The sequence below is a fragment of the Archocentrus centrarchus genome, assembly GCF_007364275.1.
Source record: "Archocentrus centrarchus isolate MPI-CPG fArcCen1 chromosome 18 unlocalized genomic scaffold, fArcCen1 scaffold_23_ctg1, whole genome shotgun sequence".
NCBI classification, from domain to species: Eukaryota; Metazoa; Chordata; class Actinopteri; order Cichliformes; family Cichlidae; genus Archocentrus; species Archocentrus centrarchus.
The window spans coordinates 4006610-4027532 of NW_022060145.1; the positions used below are offsets into that span (position 1 = coordinate 4006610).

A 20923-nucleotide genomic window follows, 5' to 3' on the forward strand; every position below is an offset into this window, starting at 1 on the left:
TATTTTTAAGAAGTTACACCGAAACCTTTAAAATTCATCTTGTTGCTCTTCAAGGCTCTTTATGATCTTCCTCATTTCATGCAGTTCTTTTTCTTTTTCCTTTATTTCTGCAGCAAAGCCATCTAACTTTTTTTCTGACCACATCTTGGTTGTATCATAGACGCGACTCAAAATATTTACCGCTTCCACCAGTGGTGGAAAGTCCTCCAAAAGTGTCTTCACTTGTTCCATAACAGGAAAATAACGCACCTTCACATTGTCTTCAATTTCTCTTAAGCGGGCTTTTTTGTTCTCGTGTTCTGCCTAATGAAGAAAGCATTTGTTGAGCACAAACCAAATTTACTGTTCCACAGTGATGTATAGACACTTGCATGAATTCTCTCAGTGTGCAGTGCAGCAAATCACTAAAAATATTCTGATAGCAAATGCAGTTTTTGTTTATTGTATGACCAAATTTCACTGACAGCATGTAATCAACATGAAACTGAGTGACCCACCTTGTTTTTGGCTAGTGCTATTTCTGCTTTCCAAAGTTCTTCTTTGAGTTTCTGAAATTGGCATAAAGAGGCTGTAAGTGTGTCAGCTGTTTCTGCATTAAATACAGTACAAACAATTATAAATGAAGAAAAAAATCCAAACATTAATGACTTCCAGTGACAAATAAATGTGTAATTGTCATATTGTAAAAACAGCCTAAGCAGGAATTAATTTACCGGAAGATCCTTGTTGGTCAGTGAATTTGCAACATAAACCAGAGAGAAGATGATAAAAATCAATCCTGTGGTGTTTCTGACTCCAGCCAGTCCTCTGTTTGTGGATGAGACTGCTGCTGCCATCACTGCTCGATAAACTGTATCAGCTTAAGAGAAAATGACAGAGAATTATTGATGAATGAAGAATCAAATGGATGTTTCCCTATTAGTAATTAATGACATAATATACAAATTGTTTTAAATATAAACCACCATCGTGGGCAGTGTTAGTGGTCCTACCTGCCTGGTGAATGGAGGAAGAGCAGCTGTACAGTACAGGTGAAGACTGAAAACACAGTGACACTCTGCAAATGATTTCTGCGCTCCTGGTGTCACTTCACTCATATTTTTATGTGTGTGAGCTCCTCTTTCACTTTCAGTTTGACAGAAGTACTCTTTATTTGATCTGCTTTACAGGAAAAGAGATCCACCTGGTATGACATTCCATATACTCCACCCTTAGCAAAATCCATCACAAAAGCAGGTGGCAGAAAAGGCACGAGAACATGATTAAGAGCTGCATCTCAGTAAGAAAAACCTTGACAATTTGTGTAGTTACACACACACACACACACACACACACACACACACACACACGCATTGGTTTCTATCTGGTGCTGGGGACGGCCCTTTCTAAGGGCTCTAAAGGCATGAAAACAATCAGATACTGAAGAAAATTAGTTTTATGAAGTTTCATGAGCTTCATGGTATATGTTTGTCTTTACTAAATGTACATTTACTTCCCTGAGAAATTGGTCTGGAAAATAACATAACTGATTAAAATACACAAGTACATAATGTTTTAGGTCAGACTGTTCCTGCTATGTCGCCATTGTATCAATAACAGAAGCAAGGACTCCTGAGTGGAGTGGTCACTGAGACTAAACATGATAAAGGAACACTTGAAGGGAGAAGCAGCTGTGGAATCCTTTTTCTCTGTCTTGCATATTTCTTGTTTTGAATAATGATGTAACCAAGACTGATAAGCTGTGACTATATGAGACAGTAAGCTTTAATAATTGGACTCCTTATTCCGTTGTTTGGTGTCATTCCTGTTTAATAAATGAACATGCCGGAACCTGGGGGGATAGGCTGGTTTTTCAGGTTCCTTCAATACCCTGAATATGTTTTTTTTTTTTTTTACCTTCAAACATCTGAACTGATGACGTTATATCTGTACTGTGCTTAATGGTGACATGAAAAGTTATATGAACATGGCTGATGAGGACCTTGTTTACATATTATTGGCATAATTCACACAAACTTCCTTTTGATTTGTGGAGATCTTGGAAGAACAATAAGTACTGCATTAATCTAGATTCATTCAATCCTGGGATTACTTCTTTAGTTAAAGTTTAATCTATAACTGCATGGAATTAAAACATGCAGTCGTAGCACGCTGCTGAGTTCAAACTCAGGAAGTTAACTTTGCTTAGTTCTTCATAGAAAATACAGAAATGTGAAGTCTGGAATTGGGTGCAGTGATGCAAAGGATCACTCTTGATTAGGACACCTAACGCTGTGCATGTAGTTGTCGTCACAACATCTGAACACAAATGAATTTGTGTGACTCAGATTTGCTAGTGATTCAGATGAATACTAACTGATTAAGCAGTGTAAAGCTATGATAGTTTACACATAAAGGCTTGAAAAAAAGGATTGGCAGCATGGTGGTTAGCACTGTTGCCTCACAGCAAGAAGGTCCTGGTTGGGCCTTTCTGTGTGGAGTTTGCATGTTCTCCCTGTGTCTTTACAGGTTCTGTCCCGGTACTCTGGCTTCCTCCCAGAGTTCAAAGACATCCACTTAGTGGCATTAAGTTAGAGCCTTATATTCCTCAATATAAAATTGATTTCCCATAATTCTGTCATGGAAATCATTGCATGGGCTCAGCAACACTTCTAGAAATCACTGGCTTGCCAGTGTGAGCTTTTGCATGCATCACAGATAGCCTCGAAGTCTCCATTTCTATCATTGTGTAGTCTCCATCAGTGTGGTCCGTTGCCCAGTGAGAACACAAAGTTCTCGATGACACTAAACATTATAAGCTTCTGTATTTCTAATCAGTAGTGTTTATCTTCCAGTCTAAGACAAATTTCTCACTGAAATAAATATGCATAAGGTAAGGGGACACATATACCATGAACTCCATGAAAACTCATTTCCTTCAGGAGTTAGAGAGGATGTAGAAGGTGAAGGTAACAGGGGTTCCCATGGTAATCGGAACACTTGGGGCATCCATCCTCTTATCCTAGTCAGGGTCACGCTCACATTCACACCTATGGGCAATTTAGAATCACTTAACCTAACCCCAGTAACTGCATGTCTTTGGACTGTGGGAGGAAACCAGACTACCCGGAGGAAACCCACATAGACATGGGGAGAACATGCAAACTCCACACAGAAAGGTCCCAGGCCAAGGTGGATTCAAACCTAGGACCTTCTAGCTGTTCTTCTAGCTGTGAGGTAGCAGTGCTAACCACCACACCACCATGCTGCCAGGGAGAGTGGCTCCAGCAGATTCCAGGAACAACATAGGAGATCTCTGTCCTGGAGAACACAGTTCTAGGACTGTGTTCTCCAGGACTGTGTCCTGGAGAACACAGTCCTAGAACAGCTAAGATACCACACAGAACCCTCAAGCTCCCAGGACCCGAGCTTTAATGGCAGTTACACTAACTGATAATAGTTTAACTTTATTGGAAGCAGTCAAGTATCATTTCTGTAAAACTGAAACCAAACAGATGGCTTTAAACAGGTGAAATGCAAGTAGATGAAATCAGGGAGGTGTCAACAGGTGTGTATTTCATTGTGCATTTCACAATTTGTTTTTCATCCATCAGCTTTTACTTACATCACAGGTAAGTTTGGCAACTAACTAGATAGATAGATAGATAGATAGATAGATAGATAGATAGATAGATAGATAGATAGATAGATAGATAGATAGATAGATAGATAGATAGATAGATAGATAGATAGATAGATAGATAGATAGATGCACAGACATCAGTTTTACTTTGTAAGCTTTCATTTTATGTTTTATACTTTACTATTTTAACTTACAGAAAAATTGACTCAGAGCAGTGATGGCAGCAGCAGTCTGGGCAAGAAGCAGAGGAGTGGCAGCTTTCACAGCCACTAAAAACCTGTTCTGCACCTTCACACTACTGTGTCTGGTTTCCCTTTCAAGTTCACTGAAAGAGGACCAAATAGTAAATAGATTTTTTTTTTTAACTCTCCCTTATTTTACACAGGTCAACAGTCATTGTGCATCAATACAAAGAAATCTGATGTTGAAATTGTACATTTTTTTAATATATAGGTGTTATGTTATGCACAATATTGCAACTTCTGTCATGTATATTTCCTAAATCATAACCACATGTCAATACTCATTGTGGATTTGTAGGATGTGCTTAAGGAAGACGTGCAAAAGCAAATGGACAAATGGAAGGTCGGTAAGTGAGTGCCCTTTATGAAGATTGGGACATGTCACTTTCTGTACCACATCTAACATATTATAATAAAACAACATACCAAACAAAGTTTTTTGCTCTGTTGTGAAAAAGTTGTATTTGTCCCCATCAGGCTGAATACAAAAACATCCTTTCAGAGGCTTTAAATGAACTGAATAGCCAATCCATGGCTGTTAAAGCAGCACCTAATGCCCTGGTTCCAGTGGATACAGTTGTGGACAATTTCAGGATGAAAACCATGACTGACAAAGACAGGAAGGATGAGGAGCTGCATGTTGAATTATAACTTCCTATACAGCCTGCAACATGTATTTTATTGCTAATTTTTTTTTTTTTTTGGTGTGCTGCTTCTGTTTTAATTTTCACATTTTCACTGCCTTTGAAATCACAATTTGACATAAAATAGGACGATACTGTGACTGTTACTTCCTCTTCACTAGTGTGTGAATTGTGTTGCTATACTGACAATATTCAGTGAATGCACAGATGCACTTTATGTAATGAAATATTAACTGTGAAATAAGTGAAGAATGAGATCATAGAAACTGAGACAAATTATCAATTTCATCTTTTTTAACATCAAGAAATTTTATGTATGATTACAAAATTGCGCCTTTGGTCTTAATAAATGTTGAAAGTCTGATGAAATTGTTTGATACCTCTTAAAATCTGAAAGAGTCTGATTCTCAGTCTAAGTTAGCTGATCTGATTTTTCACTGCCACTGCCACATTCAAATGCATTTGAAACTCATATAGTCATATTTCAAACTTTTTGGACGCTGTCCTCCGCCATTGCCATTATTGAGTTTTGCTGCACAATGATATGGAAGCCACGAAGGATACACTGGACCCATCCGTCAAGTCCAGGGAAAAGAAGGATACATTCGTCAAGCAAATTTGGAGGAGCCTTCGAATTTGGACAGCCTTCATCACCTCGCTGTGACGTAATCAGCCTACACAATGTGGCCTTCAAAGGATGCAGCCCCTAAATTTGAACACAGCTTGTGTATTGTGTTTAGTTTTGCTTCCTTTGCCTTGTTAGTGTAATTCTGTTCACTTGTTCCTCCTGTTTCCACTCTCCCCTCGTTCCACTTTCCCCTCGTTCCCCTCTGTGTATGTAATGTCTCAATTATCTCTCATCTTTTGTCTGATTCTTGTTGTCAAGAGGCCGTGTTTCGTCCTGTATCCCACTTGCTCCTAGTGTTCCCTAGATTCCTTTCCCAGTTTAGGTTGTCTTTTGTTTAGTTATCTATGTTGGTTTTTGCATTTGTTTGAGTTTCAGCCACAATAAAGGCTCATTTAGTTAATTCCCCTCTGCTTGCTCCTGTGTCCTGCATTTGGGTCCTCACCTCCACACACACGCCACATGGTCAGCTCCACGCACCTTGACAAGAGATGTACTTTGGGGATTTCTCCCAACTGGGTTTGACCATCAAACCTCAAAGAGGAGGGGCTCAGGAGGTAGGATGAAGAGAATGAGGATGGGGTTGTAGGAGCTGAAGCAACAGGTAGAGAGGTAATCAAAGAAAGGTGAAGAGCGGGGGGGAAAGAGGGAGGATGAAAGAGGAAAGTGTGAAGAGATCGGGGAGAGAAGAGGGGTGGAGGGAGGATAGAAAAGGGTCAGTGAGGATGAGGGAGGGAAACAGAGGAAATAGATTGGAAGTTGTTGGGTGGACAGGATGAAGAAAAAGTGAAGAGAGGAGAGAGAAAGAGCAAACTGATGCCCAGGAATGAAGTTAATCATCATCCCCCTGAACCCCTCTGCCACAGGCACAGCTGAACCAGTTCCAAATGCAACTCGTCTTTACTTTTTTCTCTGTCTTTTTTGCCTTTTTACCTATTTTCTCTCTTTTTCAGTGACTTCTTTGCTTCTTTTTCCTGTTTGGGTGCATTTTTTCACTCTTCTGTCAGCACAGTGTCTGGCCCTTCTGCTTCTATTTCTTTGCTTTCCAACTTTGTCTCCATCAGTGCTCTGTGGACTTCCAATAATTCCATCTTTGCATTTTAAAATTTTAGCTTTGCAATTTCAGCTTCTACTGTTGCATTTTTACTTTTCATTTTAGCAATTTCAGTTTCTTTCTTAGCTCTGAGTAGCAGCCTCAACAATGGAGGTGTGGAACATGGTCCATTCAGACTCAATGTCCTCAGCCTTACTCAGAATGCTGTCAAAGTTCAGCCGGAGGTGGGAGTTGAAGATCTCGCAGACTGGGGCCTCTGCCAGGCATTCCCAGCGCACCCTCACAATATGTTTAGGACTGTCCAGCGTCCTCCCCTGACACCTGATCCAACTGACCAGCAGGTGGTGATCAGTTGACAGCTCAGCTCCTCTCTTCACCCGAGCGTCCAGAATATTCAGCTACAGATTTGATGACACAATTACAATATCGATCATTGACCTGCGACCAAGGGTGTCCTGGTGCCATGTGCACTTATGGACATCCTTATGTTCAAACATGGTGTTATGGACAAACTATGGTTTGCACACAAGTCAAATAGCAAAACACCAGTCAGGTTTAGATCAGGCAGGTGGTTCCTCCCAATCACGCCCCTCCAGGTCTCACTGTCATTGCCCATGTGAGCATTGAAGTTTCCCAGCAGGATGATGAAGTCACCTGCTGGAGCACCCTTGAGCACCCCGCCCACTGACTCCAAGAAGGGTGGGTAATTTCCGCATAAGCACAAACAACAGTCAGGACCCATTCCCTGGCTCAAAGGCGCAGTGAAGCAACCCTCTCATCTTCCAGTGAAAATGTACAGGCAGCAAGCCGAGAGGATACAAGAATACAACCCCAGCTAACCACCTCTCACCAAGGGCAACTTCAGATTGGAACAGAGTCCAGTCCCTCTCCAGGAGACTGGTTCCAGAGCCCAGGCCATGCATTAGGTAAGCCTGACTATATCTAGCCGGTATCTCTCAACCTCACTCACTAGCTCAGGCTCCTTCCCTACCAGAGAGGTGACATTAAATGTCCCAATAGTCAAGTCTCGATAGCCGGGGATTGGTCCACCAGGGCTCCACCCTTGGCCACCATACACATTGCACCTGACCCCTACAATGCCTCCTGCAGGTGGTGGGCCAACAGGAGGGCGGACCCATGTCTTCTCTTCGGGCTGCACCTGGCCAGGTACTATGGGCTAATGCAGGATCACCAGATCCTCTCCCTCGAGCTCTCTCTCCAGGCCTGGCTCCAAGGTGGGGCCTCGGTAACCCTACATTTCCAAAGACCCACAGGGGTCTTTGGAAATGCTTTTTGTCCAGCCACTCACCCAGGACCAATTTGCTATGAGAGACCCTACCAGGGGGACAAGCCCCCTGGACAACATAGCTCCTGGGATCACTGGGACACACAAGCCCCTCAACCACAATAAGGCAGCGATTAATGGAGGAGATTTTCTGTTATTGGCTTGTTGAATACATATAATTCAAAAGTCAAATGCATGGTGTCCAGCTGGATCAATATGTTCATAAACAAAATTTCAATTGTATTTTTTTTGTCATGCCTAAAGAGGAATAAAAACACTCAATTAACCCTTTCGTGAATTGAATGAAATATGAGAACCTCAATCAAGATTTTTTTTCCTATCGGTGTAATCGTATCATCAGTTGTTCAGGTTGAACAGAGAGAGCAGAACAGTAAAAGGGCAATCAATTCACAGCAAAATCTCAGAGAGATATGTTGGGCCATTATTCTAGGGGTCCCCATGTTCCTTTTGGCCAAAGATTCAAACTCATTTAAACTAAAGTTTCAAAACAATCACTGGGAGTTGCAGGTTCTGATGCAGACTGTTTATTAGACATCTTGGTTACACAAAATACAGACAGTAACAAACTTAAGACTAGACAGTCTAGTCTTAAGTTTGTTAAGACTAAAACCTCTGCTATGAAAACACCTCTTAGACACTCTCCACTTAGGTAGAATTTATCCACACACAGACAGAAGAAAGAAGAAGAGTGACGAGAAGAGAGAAACAAAGAGACAGAGAAAGATGCAGAGACAGAAAGAGAAGAAGAAGAGGACCGGAAAGGGAAGAGCAAAAAGTAAGAGTGAGACAAAGAGCGGGCACATCATTTATATCTTTACAGATTGTAATGCCCACTTGCCTTTGACCCCTCCTAATTTACATAAAATCTCAACCCCCTGAAACTTGAACCCCAACCAATGTACTAAAGAAACATGTCACCAAGGTGCCCAATGGTTTACAACAGCTCTGGATAATGATGGATCTTCTTCCAATTAAAACCTCTGCTATGAAAACACCTCTTAGACACTCTGCATATAGCTAGAATTTATCCACTCACTAATTCATGTTACACAAACACAGATGGGTCTGCAGAACTCAATTTCCATGAGGTGACAAAGTCATGCGAACCAGAGGTGTTCCTGATTACCACCAAGACCTTAAACATATATGAGTAAGAGACATAACAGGCCTCAGCTTTATCCCACTAATCTAAGCATACAGTGTGCATTAATCCAATGTGTGTGACTAATATAATTGCTAATATATGATACAAAATTGTAACAGTAAATAACATTTTTTTTTTTTTTTTTACAATCAAAGCAGTGATTTCTGTATATTCCTAAAAACACTTCCACTACAAACATCAATTTTAATTTTTCTTTTTTTCAAGGTTTCCAGTGTTAGACACAAAAATGGATGAGCGCCAATATATTCTGCTGGTAAACATTTAACATTTAACACAATCAAAGATGCAGATAATGTACACTGATTGTTTATACAATGAAAGAAATGAAAAGTAAAGGAAATGCAGCAGGAAATGAAACAGAGTTACAGTTAAACTTAAGGACACAAACAAACTCATTTCAGAAGTTTGATTTGTGCTCTCAGTCTTCAGTATTTTCAGTTCAAACAGAATAAATTAACAAGATAAAAAAGTAAAGCGTTGAGTTTCAAAACAAATGAAATGTGTCTCTGATGAGCTCAAACTGTTAAACCATTTTAAAGCTATAAATAAGCACAGTGATGCTTTCAGTCAAATGCTAATATGTGACTGCTGACATGGTCACTATGGCAGCAGATTACTTTCTCAGATTATTTCAATCTGGGCCAGCTTTGGTCCACTAGTCATTAACATGTCCGTGCTGTGGTTGATATTATCACAAATAACAGTCTGAAAATCAGTTATTGATTTGGCCATATGGTACATCTCTGACTTCCTGCTTATCAGGCATCTCAGCTCATCATGCTGAGATTTCTGAGCTGTACCCAAAGTTAGACCCAAATGTGGTGAAGGCGCTCTTACGCTGCGCCCCACAACCTTATTTTACTGTATGGATTATTATGTGAAGCTGAGTGTTCATAATCTATTTTTAAAATGATTGCACTCATAAGTTCTCCCCTTGATGTGCTTCAGATGCTGAAGTCTGTTCTAAATACACAAGCGTAGTTACAAAAGGGACCAGCTGGTGTCGCACTTTGTCACCAACTTCATCAACTGTTTTAATATAATATAATAATCATAATACAAAATGGTTGGTTTGTGTAACCAAGCAATTTTTGTTTTCCACACACAATTTTTAATTTTGCAAGTATTGTTAGTATCTTTTATGTTTAACAAGTGACTAATTATTTGGTTTATTTACTTGTGCTCTTTCCAAATTTTTTTTCTCTCTCCATTCTCTTTTTTCCCCTCTCTCTTTGTCTCTCTTTCTCTCTCCCTTTTCCTTTTCTTCTTTTCTTTTTCCTAAGCCTGTCAGCTCTGGCAAAATTTGCCACACAGTATGCTAAAAATAACTCAAATAAAATAAAGGGTCACACACTAACAAGAGAAGCCCATAGAGAACCTATAAAGCTTACCTTGAAATAGCAAATATGTTTGGCACAACAACACATTCAGATCACAGTTCTTTTTGCAAGATCTGCCAGACATGACAGGCTTTAAAAAAAAAAAAATGTATATAAAACATAAAACTGTTTATGTTGACAGTAACAAAAAAGAACCAAGCATTGTGTCTGCCTTTGTCTAAATAGATATTCAAATACAACTGATTCATATTCAAACTGCATTTTTAATTTAATTAAATAATGCATTTTTAAAAAATCTAATACAAACAGGGAAATGAATTTGATATTAATATAATTTTTTCTCTTCAGCTCTCAGCAGATGTTTTCGCACTTTTCTTCTCTCCCCAGCCCTTCCTTTTTCCCCTGCTTTGCTACTTTACAGCCTCTCTTCACACAACTTCCGAACTGAAATTTATAATTATGGATCTGGTCAGCTGGTCTCTCAACGCCATTGTTTTGATCAAATTTTCACCATGAGGAGATTGGGGGAAGGAGAACCCAATTCCCTCTTATCAATTGACATTCCAGCTGGCTACGTTATGGATTCCTGTGTGGTGTGGAAGATGACGTGCCTGGCCGTATTGTAAATGGAGGGCACACACATTTGGCTTATTGACACTGGGGTTTCTCCGAATTGGACCTGGAGATACCTGGCTTGTCGTTGCAATTCAGGAAGTCTAGGCAGCTGTCTGGCCTTGGTAAGGCTGCTTATGACGGGAATGCAGGAAGGTACAGACTCAAACTCAGACTCTGTATATCTGGAGCTTATTCGGAAGGGTAAGATCTTGGAGATGTATGTATCTGTTGCTGCACGGCAAAGGAACGAACCAAGAAGATTCAGATGAACTGGATTTTTTCACCACAGAGAGGTGCCAGTATGACTGAAGGCTGGCAACAAATTAATCAGTAAAGTCTGTACCAAAACAAGTTGTAGAATCAGGCTCCCTGGCGGCCTTGGACTGCCGCTTATCAAATTGTCTCCGGGATGTTTGTAAACAGATGCTCTACACCCCCGCTGTCCTGTCTTCTTCTGACCTGTGTTGGACTGATCTCCCTGACCTACCTGCTGATGAACTCTACATCTTATCAGAACTGTTAGCTAAGGAAGGAGTTTGAGTCAGCCCCACAGTAGCCCTATATGTTTTCACTATTGTTTCTGTCTTTTAATGGCAGCGTCTCCAGAAGGGGGGCAGCATGGCCCCAGTTCACCTATGTCCCCATGTTTGTTCTGTTTGTCTTCTTGGATGGGTGTTCTGTTAACTGTAATTTCCCCATTGTGGGATCAATAAAGTATCATCATCATCATAATAACCAGATTACTGTTTATTTTAACATAAAGTGTTACTTCTGCAGCATTTGTTGCTTAAACATGATCACAGACTGGACTCTGGAAACAGCCTCAGCACCTGACTCTGAACCACTTGTTGTAAATATGTTTTGCTTGTTTTGTAATTTTGCTTTTTCATGAATAAAACTGAAAATATTTGATTGTAACTCATTTGAATGTGGCAGTGTGTTTGAAAATTCACATCAGCAAACTTAGATTGAGAATCAAACTCTCTTTCAGATTTTATACTCACAGAGAAAGAAGGTATCAAACTATTTCATCAGAATTTCATCATTTAAGACCAAAGGTACAATTTTCTAATCATACATAGAATTTATTAACATAAAAAAAAATGAACATGATCATTTGTCTCAGTTTCTATGATCGAATTTTAAAGTGAACTCGATTCAGTTAATCAGTTTTTTCACAATCAATATTTCATCAGTGTATTCACTGAATATTGTCAGTATAGCAACACAATTCACACACTAGTCAAAAGTCACAGTATCGTCCTACTTTATATCAGACAGTGACTTTAAGGGAAGTTCTAGTGAAAATTAAAAGAGAAGCTTTCATGTAACTGCTGTGGCAGGCAGGTAGAGGACCCCACTGGAGTCTATTCCAGCTGTCATAAGACACAGAGAGTTCCAGGTTGATGTGAGGCAACAGAGCTACCCACTGCACCACCGTGCTGCCTGACTTCAAACCATTTTTCCTTTTTTTTGTTCAGTAAGGCTTCATATATGATACTAAAGGAGGCCACGCGTTTGCACTTGCTGACCTTATACCAAATTTGCATGTGGTCTAAGCCGTTAACTACTGAGGCTGCAGATAAAAGAATGAAAACTGAAACATTATTTAATAAAACATTCAATATTTATATGCACCAGTTTCATGATGCAGCAAATGTTTTCAGTTGGTGCTACAGAAAGGCCAGGACACAGACTCTTCTATTATACTGTTGTTACAGAAGCAATTTAGCATTGTCTTACTGAAATGTGCAAGGACTTCCCTGAAAAAGATGTCTGGATGGGACCATATGTTGCTCTAACACCTGTATGTACCTTGCAGAATTGATGGTGTCATTCCAGATGTGCAAGCTGCCAGTTCCATAGCCACTAATATGGCCCCATACCAGCAGAGATGCAGGCTTTTGAATTGAGCATTAAAACAAGCTGGGTGGTCCCTCTGCATTTTATTCCAGAGGATGTGGAATCTATGTTTTATAAAAAGAATTTCAAATTTTGCCTGAATATGGTGGTGTTTCTGGAACATGTTCATGTACGACTTCATCTCTTTAAGTTAGAACTTTGACTTGCATTTGTGGTCATCATGGTGAACTGTGTTTGCAGACAGTGATTTCTAGAAGTGTTGCTGAGCCCATGCAATGATTTCCATGACAGAATTATAGGAAATCAATTTCATATTGAGGAATATAAGGCTCTAACTTAATGCCACTAAGTGGATGTCTTTGAACTCTGGGAGGAAGCCAGAGTACCGGGACAGAACCTGTAAAGACACAGGGAGAACATGCAAACTCCACACAGAAAGGCCCAACCAGGACCTTCTTGCTGTGAGGCAACAGTGCTAACCACCATGCTGCCAATCCTTTTTTTCAAGCCTTAATGTGTAAATTATCATAACTTTACACTGCTTAATCAGTTAGTATTCATCTGAATCACTAGCAAATCTGAGTCACACAAATTCATTTGTGTTCAGATGTTGTGATGACAACTACATGCACAGCGTTAGGTGTCCTAATCAAAAGTGATCCTTTGCATCACTGCACCCAATTCCAGACTTCACATTTCTGTATTTTCTATGAAGAACTAAGCAAAGCTAACTTCCTGAGTTTGAACACAGGAGTGTGCTGTATGCTTTAATTCCATGCAGTTATAGATTAAACTTTTTTAACTAAAGCAGTAATCCCAGGATTGAATGCATCTAGATTAATGCAATACTTACTGTTCTTCCAAGATCTCCACAAATCAAAAGGAAGTGTGTGTGAATTATGCCAATATTATGTAAACAAGGTCCTCATCAGCCATGTTAACTTGACTATTCATGTCACCATTGAGCACAGTACAGATATAACGTCATCAATTCAGATGTTTGAAGATAAACAAACAAACAAAAACATATCCAGTGTATCTGATTGTTTTCATGCCTTTTAGAGCCCTTAGAAAGGGCCGTCCCCAGCACCAGATAGAAACCAATGCATGTGTGTGTGTGTGTGCGTGTGTGTGTGTGTGTGTGTCTATACCTTAAGTCAATTCCTTTCTCCTTCGCTTATCTCAGAAGAAAAAATTCAGAAATTGTATTTGACAGAAAGAGATGACCATCAGATAGGATCACTACATACTGTGAGATGCAAAGCAATTTTCTCAAAGGCAGTTCAGGATATGCAGCTTCTAATTTTTACAGTGTTTTAAAATTGTATAAAATTCATCTGGTGATGTTGTCTGCTTCCAACTTTCATTTAACTTTTTTTTAAAGGCTTTCAATATTATCCATAAACATAATAATGCTAAATGACTATCATATCACCAAAAAGTATACTGTATATATATATATATATATATATATATATATATATATATTCAACAGATCATCAGAGGTACAGATGGAATCATAAACTATAAACTATTACAGTTCAATGTTTTTATGGAGCTCCTCATTTCACCCAGTTTTTTTCTTCTGGTTTTTCTATTCTTGCAGCAAAGCCAGCTTCTTGTCTATGAAACTTTTGACATTGTCAAGCATGTGAACAGCAATGTTAAGAATTTCCTGCACTGGTGGAGAAAGACCTGATAATATCTTCGCTGCTTCCAATTGAGGACCAAACTGTTTCTCTTTGGCACGTAATTCCTCTGTGGCAGTTGTGAGTTTGTACTTGTATTCTGCCTGATGGAGAAAAAGAAAAGTTGCAGAACAAATTAAATTCAGATGTTACTGTACGTACCCAAATCTACATCATGTATGATTTCAGTTGATAATTTCATGTATTAATTTTGTACATTTCCACACAAATGATAGACTTTCTCAGTCAACTGGAGTAACCTGGAGACTGACTGACCCACCTTCAGTCTCTCTTCTTCTTTTACAGCTTTGTGAAGGGTTTCCTTGAATATTTCCTGAAGTTTGCCAGAAAGGAGCAGAACTCAGTGAAGATTTCATTGAAAATTCATTGAAAGGAAATGAGGTTGTGATGACTCGCAGTGGCTGTAATTGTATGTGTAGAAATACATTTGTAATTGTTTTATGTCAAATAGTTAAGAAAGCATTAATTTACCAGTTGGTTGTTGTCAGTCAGTGAGCTTGCGAGTTCAAATAGTTTTGTGATTGTTGCTTTTCTATCCACACTTTCAGCCTAATGGAAAAAAAATAGCACATTTATACTTGTGTACGCTCCAGTTACTACACTTGCATGACTTGCTGTGTATCACTACGTATAGTGTGATGTGAAATTAATATTTTTACTATTTTTTTTTCTGTCTACATATGAAAGACTTTTAAAGTTAAATTGTGAGCAACTTGGAGACTAAGTGACCCACCTTGTATCTTTCTGCATCTTCTATTGCTCTCTTCATTGTTTCCTGAAATTTGAGAAAACAACAGCAGCTCAAGCATCTATATAACCCACTGCAAATAAAGAAAACAAATAATCAAGCAGTAAATGAGGTCATGATGTCTTCAGCGTACATGTACAAAGAGTGCAACTGTTATATCATAAAGGGAAATGAATTCACCAGTGAGTCCTCAGGGTTCAGTGAACTTGCAACACAAACAAAACACAGCAAAGAGACGACGGCTCGTCTCCTGGTTCTGGATAAAGCTGCTGCTGCCATCAGTCTGACAATGAAAACAAGCCATCAGCTTCAGACAAAAGCAAAATGAACTGTGGAGAAACAAGGAATTAAAGAATTTGTTGCTTCTCTCTTTCTCACACACACACACACACACACACACACACACACACACACACACACACACACACACACACACACACACACACACAAGTGTGTTTTTCTATCTTTGTGGGGAATTTCCATTGACTTCCATTCATTTCTACAGCCTAAACCTTACCTTTACCCTTTTCCTAACCCTAACCATCACATACCTAACCCTAACCCTAACCTAAACTCAATTCATACCTTAGCCCTAACTCTGACCCCTGACCCAAAAACAGGGTTTCCCCTTGTGGGGACAAGGTTCCAGTCCCCACAAGGAGCAATTGGTCCCCACAACGTAGTATATGTCAGGAAAATTGTCCCCACAAGGTATTATAAACATACGCACACACACACACACACACACACACACACACACACAAACTAGTATCCATTATCTTTTTAATCACCTCCTTATACTCATGTTATTCATTCAGAGCCTTGCTGTGCCATTTCAAAACACTAAAAATTTATGAAAATCAGCAAATTAACGATTCTCTTCCATGCTGACATAATTCAATCCATACATGCATTCAGTATTCATCATCTTACTGTACAGTGTTAACAATCTTACCTGCCAGGTGAATGGAGCTGCTGTATGGTACTGTACAAGTGAAGAATGAAAGCACTATCAGATTACACACTGCACATGGTTTATATACTCATGATGTCACTTACCTCATGAAGCATGTCAGGTGTAAGAGCTGCTCTTTCACTTTTATTTTCAAAGAAATGCTGTTTGTCTCGTCCACTTTATGGGAATAAATAATTATCAGTTATTGCTATGACAACAACTCTTCACATCAAGCTCCTCCTGCTCAGGGACACCATATGATTATAATAAATCATAAATGAATAACAAAGCACTACTTTTTTTTTAGAAGTCTCTACTAATCTTTAGTAAGGTTTAATTTATACTTTCTTATGTGACAGATTTGTGTAATAAAAATCTTTTTCATGAATTATAAATAGCAATAAACACCTATCAGGATTATTGACCCAGACTGTATTACATATTTGTGAATTATTAGCAAATTTCTTTGTAGTTTGGTAATAAAGGTTTCACTACTAATTACTAGAGAACATACTAATTTCTGTATGTTCTCCAGTCAAAGCTGGAAAATGCAGCTTTGTATGCAGAGTATTACCATTTACTGCCATCTGTTTGGTATCATATTTCTCAAAGCAGTTTGGAAGAATGTGTGACTCCTGCTCTAAAGTTTGTTTGACTTTGATGTCACTTTCAGTTCTTGTTTAGCTAAACCTCTCCTGTGTTCATGTTTCCAGATTTATTTAATACTTTCTAAATGTGCATTATATTTATGTACTTTAATCCTTTTTCCTCATGTTGATGGTAGAGAATAATTTGTCCCTAGAAGTGAAAGATGTTTTAAAGTATATCACATGTTAAATGGTTGCCTACCAGGATACATTTGCTTGTGCATCATTTTCTGCAGTCCACATAATGTCATTATATTTTAGCATGCACACTGATCTGTGAGTCACAGATGATTTAAATAATTTTAAAGAAAGCCAATAATATACAGTACCGTGCAAAAGTCTTGAGCCACCCTTTATTTCTTTATATTTTGCTTCCAAATAGCCAGTCTCTAGGAATTTTCCAAAGTAGACTTGAGCAATAATTTCAAGACTTTTTGGAGCTTTTTCAGAGTTTCAGAGTTTTCTTTTTTCTTTTTTTTTTTGGAACTTGGCTGTTTTTTTGTTTGTTTGATTTTTTTAATCTTTTATTAATTTTCAGTCCATCAGTGTCAGAGAAAATTTTTTGTTCTTTGTTGCCACTTAAGACTGACCCATGAATGACATTGTCACATAACAGAAAACTTGGCAAAAAAATGAATTTGCTAATTAAAATTGTCAAATTTGAGCCATAAAAGAATATTTTTATTCCAACAAGTTGATTCCCAAACAGCTAGTAGCCGACAACCTGGCGTATCTTGGCTTAGTCTGCAGTGTGTAAGTGTGTAATAGGACAGTCTTATTAAAGCAAATTACAAAGAAGGAGGTGATGTAGTTTTGGGGCTGCACACACACAGTTGTTACTTGCTTATTTGCTTTATTTTTGTTCAATACATACTATTCATATTGATGTGAAATTTAAGCACACAAATCTTTATATATTTAATTTTAATATTAGAGAACAGGAACCAAATCATACGTACAGCAAAAGTAAAAGCAAAATTAAGTTTAAATAAGTTCAAAATGAAACAGTAATAATAGTAAAACAAACAAGCAAACAAATACAACAACAAGAAAATAATAACCCAAAATTTGAAACCATATTTAAACACCATGTTAAAAATGTATATTTATTTTTAAGAAGTTACACCGAAACCTTTAAAGTTCATCTTGTTGCTCTTCAAGGCTCTTTATGATCTTCCTCATTTCATGCAGTTCTTTTTCTTTTTCCTTTATTTCTGCAGCAAAGCCATCTAACTTTTTTTCTGACCACATCTTGGTTTTATCAAGGAAGCGACTCAAAATATTTACCGCTTCCACCAGTGGTGGAAAATCCTCAGAAAATGATGATGTCTTCATTAGTTCCAAAACAGGAAAATAACGCAACTTCACTTTTTCTTCAATTTCTCTTAAGCGGGCTTTTTTGTTCTCGTGTTCTGCCTAATGAAGAAAGCATTTGTTGAGCACAAACCAAATTTACTGTTCCACAGTGATGTATAGACACTTGCATGAATTCTCTCAGTGTGCAGTGCAGCAAATCACTAAAAATATTCTGATAGCAAATGCAGTTTTTGTTTATTGTATGACCAAATTTCACTGACAGCATGTAATCAACATGAAACTGAGTGACCCACCTTGTTTTTGGCTAGTGCTATTTCTGCTTTCCAAAGTTGTTCTTTGAGTTTCTGAAATTGGCATAAAGAGGCTGTAAGTGTGTCAGCTGTTTCTGCATTACATACAGTACAAACAATTATAAATGAAGAAAAAAATCCAAACATTAATGACTTCCAGTGACAAATAAATGTGTAATTGTCATATTGTAAAAACAGCTTAAGCAGGAATTAATTTACCGGAAGATCCTTGTTGGTCAGTGAATTTGCAACATAAACCAGAGAGAAGATGATAAAAATCAATCCTGTGGTGTTTCTGACTCCAGCCAGTCCTCTGTTTGTGGATGAGACTGCTGCTGCCATCACTGCTGGATAAACTGTATCAGCTTAAGAGAAAATGACAGAGAATTATTGATGAATGAAGAATCAAATGGATGTTTCCCTATTAGTAATTAATGACATAATATACAAATTGTTTTAAATATAAACCACCATCGTGGGCAGTGTTAGTGGTCCTACCTGCCTGGTGAATGGAGGAAGAACAGCTGTACAGTACAGGTGAAGACTGAAAACACAATGACACTCTGCAAATGATTTCTGCGCTCCTGGTGTCACATCACTCATGTTCTGATGTGTGTGAGCTCCTCTTTCACTTTCAGTTTGACAGAAGTACTCTTTATTTGATCTGCTTTACAGGAAAAAAGATCCAACTGGTATGACATTCCATATACTCCACCCTTAGCAAAATCCATCACAAAAGCAGGTGGCAGAAAAGGCACGAGAACATGATTAAGAGCTGCATCTTAGTAAGAAAAACCTTAACAATTTGTGTACACACACACACACACACACACAAAAACATGCACACACAAAGGGAGGAAATGGATACAACATAAAAAATAAAGACAGATCTAAGGAATGTTCGCCAACTTTTTTATCAATTCAAGTCAAATGACTTGACACTACATACTAAACTTGATTAAAAAAAAAGAAAAGAAGAAAAGACAAAAATGGTTTGGTTTAAATGTTGCTTTAAAGCCCTTTTATATGTGAGTCAGGATTTCCTGCATGGTAACCAAAATCTTTCACACTGGTGAAATAGCAAAAAATGCATCATATGTCTGACTGTGACAATGAGAATAATTGCTCTCAGACATTTCAAAAATGTAAAAATAAATAAGGAGACCCAAGCATATGAAAGTTTCTTTCTTTTTGTCCTTTACCATGGTATTTGTTTATGGCTTGTCAATGAGGTTGGTGTTTTCCTGTAAAAGAAAACAGAAGAATTCTGTTTCTGGGAAGTTAAAATCAAAGAGGCAGCTAGACACACCCACCCACCTACCGACCCACCCACAGATCCTTGTCATAGAGGAGGCGACACTAAGACTATATAAAGCATTGTGTGGTTTGTGTCAGGCCATCATTTTATCATCGTTTTTTTCATCCACCAGATCTCATTCTAATAACAGGTAAGAACATGCAGCACTGTACTATGAGGAGTTATTGCAGTCAGAATGTAATCTAACATCTCAACTCAAATTAAAAAGTTAACTTTGTAAATTTTGCCCATAAATCCTTATACCTTATGCTCCAATGTTTCAGAACAGTGATGGCAGCAGCAGGTTTGGCCAGAAGCAAAGGCTTACTCATCATTTTCACTCTGCTGTGTCTGGTCTGCCTTTCAAGCACACTGATAGACAAGAACCAGCTGGTAAAATGTTTTTTTTTTTCTCCCACAAACACACCCTTTGCATGCATGTTTGCTGACATTCTCTCTGGATTTGCAGGAGGAACTGAGAGAAAATGTTCAGAAACTGCAGCAAGAAGCACTGAGAAGGAAGGTGAGTCACCCAGTGTCCATTTTGTGGAAATGAATGAGCAAGGTGGAGAGGCCATGACTGCAACTGTAAACATTTATAGTGCTATGAAACAACCAAAACAACATTTTACATCCTATTATATTTTTTATGCATTCATTTGGTGTTATTTTTCCCTGCAGGCTGATCACAAGTTAAATAGAGCCTACGTTCCAGAGATCTTTGATGATGTAACACGCTTCATGGACCCTTTGTCTAAAATAGCAAATACAACACTGAAATATTTTACACCACTGCTGGATTTAATAGACGACCTAAAGACTCTTGTCAATACCAGCAAGAAGTACATAGATAAATACTTTGAGAGGGAAGCTGCAGAAATGAAGGACTATGAAGAGAAAATAAATAGTGTGATGGAGCAAATAATCCACCTGGAGAAGCATAAAGATGAACTGTAACATATTAGTCAGGGCCTGTCTCTCCACTCTATCTGTAAAACTTTTCTTTCGTATTGTGCAGTTTCAGTCCTTACAAAGTGGTCATGTTTTTCTTTCTCAGTCTCTTTATTATAACAGAGCTCTAATTTAAACATGAACTACTGAACATGGAAATTTTGTGTTAATTAGTTAACAGTTATTGATAAGTTGTATGAAGAAACAATGTCAGTGAATAAAGAAATTAAACGTGTTATTATTGTCTGTTTTTGCAAAATTTGACATACATGGGAAAAGACACCTGCTGTGGCTGATGAAACTTCAGCATTTAATAATGAATGGCTGGTCCAGGATACGCTGAATGGGTTTTCCAGTGCAATTCCATATTCAACATTCTTGTCTGGATGTGAATCTGGAAACTGGCCATGTGTAAAACTTAACCTGCATGATGACAAGAAGAAGCTACTCTCTTGTCACGAGGGGTCATCACAGCAAGCAGCTCTTTGTGTCTGATATGCGTTTCAGATCATATGGGCTTGCAGCTGGAATCA

General features: G+C 38.4%; 1 long non-coding RNA gene across 1 annotated transcript; it reads right to left on the minus strand.

The window, feature by feature from the left end:
* Nucleotides 1-207: 207 nt before the first annotated feature.
* LOC115775065 (uncharacterized) lies at nucleotides 208-808 on the minus strand. The gene is made up of 3 exons (XR_004019262.1): nucleotides 714-808; nucleotides 498-548; nucleotides 208-303 (listed from the first exon to the last, which is right to left on the minus strand). It is a non-coding gene; the product is annotated as an uncharacterized LOC115775065 (long non-coding RNA).
* Between the last annotated feature and the right edge of the window lie 20115 nt (nucleotides 809-20923).